The sequence below is a fragment of the Pongo abelii genome, chromosome 13, assembly GCF_028885655.2.
Source record: "Pongo abelii isolate AG06213 chromosome 13, NHGRI_mPonAbe1-v2.0_pri, whole genome shotgun sequence".
In the NCBI taxonomy this organism is placed as follows: domain Eukaryota; kingdom Metazoa; phylum Chordata; class Mammalia; order Primates; family Hominidae; genus Pongo; species Pongo abelii.
Genome location: NC_071998.2, coordinates 52295762 through 52303040, shown reverse-complemented (window position 1 = coordinate 52303040; position 7279 = coordinate 52295762). Strand labels below are relative to the sequence as shown.

At 37.6% G+C, this 7279-nt stretch overlaps 1 protein-coding gene across 2 annotated transcripts in view; it reads left to right on the top strand.

Moving 5' to 3' along the window:
• Nucleotides 1–375: 375 nt before the first annotated feature.
• IL33 (interleukin 33) overlaps nt 376–7279 on the top strand; it is a 34067-nt gene continuing 27163 nt past the window's right edge. The window contains exon 1 of one of the 2 annotated variants that reach the window (XM_054519354.2): nt 376–514. The gene's annotated coding sequence lies outside the window, so the exon portion shown is untranslated. 2 annotated transcript variants of the gene reach the window in all.

The window sequence follows — 7279 nt, the reverse complement described above, 5'->3', positions numbered from 1 at the left end:
GGAATACAGAGTATTTGAGAGCTTTTATTTGCAGACGAGCTGCTTGTTACTGATATGCCAAAAGGGGTCGCAAATTTCTATTATAAAGGAATTTAGGAAGAATAAACTGACCTCTTAATGAAGTTTGTAAATTGAGAAGCCAACGGCCAAAAGTGAATATATAAATGGCAAAAGAATTTCAAAATGAACAGTGCTGAAGTTGAAGTTTAGGAGTTCAACTCCAAAGAGAGCCAAAACGTAAAGTTTAGGGGCAGAAGAAGAATCATAATTGCTGGTTTAAAATACTAAGATGGAGGGAGGACGCAGAAAGTAATGAGCCTTAGACGTTGACAGAATTGTAACTCTACTGGCTCTTTACATGAGATTTCAAGCCTGCTAAAACCTCACCCGCCCAGATCTCCCTTCTAAGGCAATTTGGGTCTCTGCCAAACTTTGGTTAATAAAAAGAGTCTACAGACTCCTCCGAACACAGAGCTGCAGCTCTTCAGGGAAGAAATCAAAACAAGATCACAAGGTAAGACTGAATATTCTGGGAGATTTTTAGTCAGATTTTGCAAAGTTAAACCTTGGGAACCATGGAGAACTGTGTCTTTTTTTCCTGAAAAATAAATGATAAGGCCAATTTGTTATTATTGCTAATAGCAGTAGAAGTCAATGACAATAGCTGTTACTAACTTATAATTCCATTTGCTTTCCTTTGGGTGATTTGTAAAATTAATAAATTGCTAAAAGAGATTGTAATAGTTTTTATAGTAAATTCTGCCCCCTCCATGAAACTTTATTTTATTTTATGTTTTTTAAGAGATGGAATCTTGCTCTGTAGCGCAGGCTGGAGCACAGTGGCGTGATACTAGCTCACTGCAGCCTCCAACTCCTGGGCTCAAGCAATCATGCCATCTCAGCTTCCCAAGTAGCAGGAACCACAGGCACATGCCACTATGCCAAGGTAATTTTTTTAGTTTATGTACAGATAGGGTCTTTGCTTTGTTGCCAGGCTGGAAACTTTATAAAGCAAGTTGATAATTCTACTTCTAACTCCTAATGCTTACTCAAGACAAACATGCTTGCAATTGTTTACAAGTGGTTTTCAGTAAAAGGGGACATCGCTAAGATGGTAGTTCAAGCCTGTAATCCCAACACTTTGGGAGGCCGAGGTGGGTGGATCGCCTGAGGTCAGGAGTTCGCTGTCAGCCTGGCCAAGAGGGTGAAACCCTGTCTCTACTAAAAAGACAAAAACAAACAAAAAAATTGGCTGGGCATGGTGGTGGGCACCTGTAATCCCAGCTACTTGGGAGGCTAAGGCAGGAGAATCGCTTGAACCCAGGAGGTGGAGGTTGCAGAGAGCCAAGAACATGCCATTACACTCCAGCCTGGGTAACAAGAGCTAAATTTCATCTCCAAAAAAAAATGATGGAAACTTTGAATAAAAAAATAGCTTCACAAAGAGGATTAGAGATGCACTAAATGAAGTAGGTTGGAATTGTTCTTTAGTTCTTTGTTCTTAATGGGACCTGACCCTGGACTTTAATCTCTGATCTGCACAGACAAAACCAATTCACTGAAACCATGGCATGGCAGTGAAGAGTTTAATTGACACAGGGCCAGCCAGCCATGCCACAGAGGATTCAAAGTTATTATTCAAATCTCCCCAAAATTTGGAGGCTAGGGTTTTTCAAGGTTAGTTTGATGGGCAAAGGGCTTAGGGGAATAAGTGCTGCTGATTGGTGGGAATAAAATCACAGGCATGTGAAAAATGGTCCTCGTGTATGCACTGAGTCTATTTCTGGGTGGGAGCCACAGAGGAGTCACTGGTCATCAGAAATGCAAAAGCCTGAACAGACATCTCTAAAGGTCAATCTTAGCTTATACAATAGTGATGTTATTTACAGTAGTCACTGTGGAAGTTGCAAATCTTGTGACCTCCAGAATAATGGCTAGTAATCATTTTACTACGCCTACATCTTAGCAGAATTCAGGCCCCTCTCAAACTCCTAACTTGGTGGTCTTTCATTATTTTTACCAAGGTGGTTTACTTTTGGTGAAGGGTTATTATCATTTAAAACATACACTAAATTTCTCGCAAAGTTAGCTTGGCCCAAGCCCAGGAACGACCAAAGGCAATACGGAGGTTAAAAGCATGATGGGGGTTGGTTATGTCAGATCTCTTTCACTGTCATAATTTTCTCACTGTTATTTCTCACTGTCAGTTTCAAATACAAGAATTGAGAGGTATCACCCCCTCAAAAATAAACTTTTGTGGAAAAACAAGGAATTGATACCCTAAGTGGAGAAATTCAAAAGCTCATCAGTTTTGCTACTATTCTTCATTTATAGACTTTCCTTTGAAGATCGTTTTCTTTTCTTCATTCCTTGCTTTCTGCCTCCTCACAATTTTCTCTGCCTTTTCTTTCCACACATGAATATATGCCTCCAGACTATTTTAATTAAGAAAATAGCACAAATCCAAAAGTATGTCCTGTGGCTGCATACAAGTCAGAGACTTGAGAGTGAAGTGTCTAGGGCAAAGACTCGTATTTCCTCCTCTGCACTGTGCTTCTCCCGCTGAAGCATCCTTCTGTGCCACACTGGGGTACTATACTGTTTCCAACATTCTTACTTATTGCTTCTCAAATTTGTCTTTTGAATACTTAATGCTCCTCTTTTGATTTCCACCCAGAAAATGTACCTCTCTGAGTTCAGAAAACTTCAGAATCCTCTATTTCCCAAAGTTTAGAGTGCTTGAACTGAATCACACAGCTCGGTATTGTCTTAAACAGTTAAGAACTTCTAGCACAAGCATCGCACTTTCCTCAGCTCATATTTCACATTTTCTCCATTCTTCTCTGAAAGGATCCTGGACCTTCTACCAATCTTTGATTGGTTATTTCATAATTGATTTCCTAAGCAACCTAGATGTTTATCTCTTTCTCATCATTGTTTAGCTTACAGTATCTACAGCCAGAAAGCACCTCTTTCCCTTTCCCATTTATAGAGAGAAAAGAATCCTGAGGCAAACTTTCACTTAGGGGTTGAAATGGCCAGAACTGAAAATAAGGGAAGAGATTGAGAAACAGGAAATGTCACTCTTGGCCAGGGTTTTCCAGTGATTAAGGAAACAGAGCTTACAACTAACTTCGGGGAAATAGGCATGAAATTCAATTGTGAAAAGTTAAGCTCCATCAGGGAATTAAATCATTACAGTGAAATACTGAAGAGGGGTCAGCATTGAGAGAATATATATATATATATATATTCTCCCTACATGTATGTATTTTCTCCCTATATATATATGTCCCCATATATATATATCCCCATATATATATATATATATTATCCATATATATATATATATGTCTACATCAGAAAATATATATGTCAGTAAATCTGATACCATAAGGGTTTTTCTGGAGATGTGAGTCAGACTGTGCCAAAATCAATGTATCTTTCATTCAAGTTGAAATTTTGGCAAACATGGTGGAAATCAAGAGGGTCATTGGATTCACCTTCTTTGTATCTCAGTTTGTAGCAGGAACATTTAGAAACATTAAGACCAAATATGAACTCCTGGAACAGCATAAAGAAATGGACCTTAATTCTATCAACAACAAAATGATTGGGTTGGGTTCAAGAACTTCAGGAAATCATGGTAGAACTTCTAATCTCTTCGGTTTCCTGTAGTTTCTCTGGTGCTGACGTCTGCAAGCAAAAGTAACTTTTAAGGGGACACAACCTTAGCGGGCCTCAAAAAGTTCAGGCAAAGTTCAGTATGCAGGGAGTGGTAAGGGGGAGTGAGGAATTGGGGGCGCTTCCTCCCTATAGAGGACTCCTGGCACATGCTGCTCATGTTATTATCGGTAGATTACAGTATACCTACAAAGGTATTTATTTTTGTTATGTATTTTTTAAGTGAAGACTGCAATATAGCATAATAGTAAAGACACAAATTTTTAGAGGCAGTCAGGCCTCCAGTCCATCATCCGTCATTGACCAGCTGTGTAATTTTGGATCTTACTTAACTTTCCTGAGCCTGAATTTTTTTGTCTTGTGTAAAATGTGAAACAAGCAACAAAATCCCACTCAAGACAGGTGTTGTGATGGGTAAAACAAATTAGAAGCAGTCATCAAAGGTAATTTATTAATCACTGACCATTTACTAAAAGTGAGACATTTATCTTCCACATTATCCCTCACAGCACCTCTGTGAGGTAAATATTATCTCCATTTATGAAATTGAGACAGTGGGATTTGAAAAGATTGTAGTACTAACCCAAAATCATAAAGTCAGTAAATTTCAGATCAGAGATTAAAGTCCAGGGTCAGGTCCCATTAAGAAAAAAGAACTAAAGAACAATTCCAAACTACTTCATTTAGTGCATCTCTAATCCTCTTTGTGAAGCTATTTTTTTATTCAAAGTTTCCATCATTTTCAAATATGAAAATATTAACGAAGTGACATTAAAACCTTCTATCTATTTCCTTCAGGGCTACATTCACCTGTTGCCCTAGGGAAAGAGTTCCTGCCAGCCATTGTTCTCTTCTGTAACTTTTTTTTGCCATTCCCATTGCTATTTCCAGAACTAAGGAGAAGTTCACCCACAAACTTGGCTGAGTGCTTTACTTTTAATCAGCACCCAGTTTACATCTAATTCCCCTCCACTTTGAACATTCCATAAATTAAACGATTGTCATAATTTTCCCTAGCCATATTAGTGCCTCTGAGACCTTTTGCAATGGTAAGAATGTTTTGCTCATTATTTACGACATAGTTCCTAGCAAAGATTCAGTATTTCCTTAGAATTTAACAGAACTTCATAGTTTTGTGTGTCTGCTGTGCTCAAAGCTCAGCCACTCTAACTTCTTAGCCTGCTGGCATATTACTGGCAATTGTTTAAGAAATGCTATTTAAGCTGTTTGTAATTTCTTTTTAGAGGACTATATGCTTTTTTCCACTTGTTCTTTTCTTTGGATAATTATTAGACCCAAACATGAACTTCCTCAAATCTGAATTTATTAGTTCCGAAGTTTTTCCTCCCTAAATTTTATTTTTCCATTATCTCTTATACATATATATTATTTGTCCACATTCTTTAGCAATCCTGTTTAACAATACTTGATCAGTAGTCAGCATAACTGCTTCATATTTGTAAATTATTGTTGTTGTTATTATTATTACTATTATTATTACTATTATTTATTTTTGAGACAGAGTCTGTCACCCAAGCTGGAGAGCAGTAGCTCAATCACAACTCACTGCAGCCTTGACATCGTGGGCTCAGGCTATCCTCCCACCTCAGCCTCCTAAGTAGCTGAGACCACAGGCATGTGCTGCCTCACCTGGCTAATTTTTTTACATTTTGTAGAAATGAGGTCTCACTATGTTGCCCAGGATGATCTCAAACTCCTGGGCTTAAGTAATCCTCCTGCCTCAGCCTCTCAAAGTGCTGTGATTACAGGTGTGAGCCACTGTGCCTGACCCATAATTGTTCAGTTTCCTTTAGTAATATTTCATTCTAAACTTTTGAACAAGTTTCAGGCACAGAAATAAGTACCAATATTCATTCTGATGTAATCTAGTGACTATCTCCAGCTTCCTGTTTTTTCCCCCATAAGAAAAAAGGTCCATATTACCTGCATGTATGGTGGCATTATTTTTTCTTCACTGACTTATTCAAGAGCCATATGGTTTGTGGAACCTTAATCATAATTGTCAGTATGTGGTGGTCATTTAATATAAAAAATTAGATGCTATTAACTCAAAGGAGCATAAGCTGTTTTACAAAAAATGTTGGGAGGATACCATGCCTAGGACCTGACAGGTAATGCTTACATCTGGCTGTCCAATTATTATTACTTTTCATTATGTCAAGTGGAAGAATTTCTGCTCAGTGCTATAAGGCCCATGAAATAAGATTCAACATTTAGAAGCATTAAGGTCATTTGCACTGTGATGTGACAGAAAAAAATATTTTTAAGTCTTTATATTTCTTAATTCATAAAAGTATAAAACTTAGAAGTCTATTATTTTGTCACCATCCAATTTTTTTCTAGGCATTTATGGCAAAAGCTGGTGAAAGAGCATCTGGGTTTAGACCCGTTGGTTCTCCCTACTATCTTAGGTGGAACCATGCAGCAACTAGTAACCTCTAGAATGGCAGTTCACTGTACCTATTTTATGAAAAGTCTCTTGGCAAAGGAAAGTCTACCAGTTATATTTATTTCTCTGTGCATCAGTGGGTACACTCAAGAAGAAGTCATATCTGTCCAGAGTGGGAAAATAATTTAGCCTTATCTTTGGGGAGAAGAGAGGTGTTTAACAGAGTCTTTTCATTTTAGTAGCTTTCACACTAAGCCCAGCTACCAGGTAAGTAAGGCTGAGCCAACTAAGAATTCCACAGAGAAATAATGAAGTCAGCAATTTGGGGAATAGCTGGAGCAGCTATTTGAAGGAGGCAAAGTGAAAACCTTGTCATACCATGGTGGTCAAGCTTCCAGACCTTTAAGTTGCATTTTCAGATCACCACACAAGGCAGTTCTGTTAAAACTTTATGGAAATGAAATATCCATGGTGCAGATTGTGGCTTATTTTATTCAGATAAATGACCAGGAAGTTTCATATCTATGAGAAGAAAGCCTCTGTACTCTTAAGTTTTAAATGGCTTGTAATAATCAAATTTAATTTCATCTAACAATGTTGTGTGTTAGCAGGCAGCCATTTGGTTGTACAAGAAAATCTCATGCCTTCTACCCAGGTGATATTCAAAATATTTAATAGCTGGCATGGCATTAGCAAAGAGAAATAAGAAATGAACCAGCCTTGCAGCATACCAGCTAAATACCAGCATTGAGAGGGACTCTCATTTTGGCTTTTGACTATGCCAGCTAAGTTGAATGGTGTGGCAGCGAAAGTGTTGTGGAATATATTACATGCTTTACAAAACTTTTAATAATCTGTTTTATAATATCAGTTATTTTTGTCACTATTCAATAAGCATATCTCAAACATAAGAAAAAAAGCCAGCAAAAGTTGTGCTGTCTGTAACTTTAGTCTTGGCACAAGGAAAAACTTTCACATATTTTTTGTTTTAGTCAAATTGTCACAGTTTAGCACATGGAATCCCCTTTATACTAGTTCACTTGTTCTTTTAAAATGTAACCACAGAATTTTAAATAATGCATTCCTGCTCGCAGGCAGCAATTTCTTTTTAATTTTGAAAGTGTTGATGTTGTATTAACTGATTTTTTTTTAACTTGGTAGCTACATTTGTTCCTGGAGGATAAG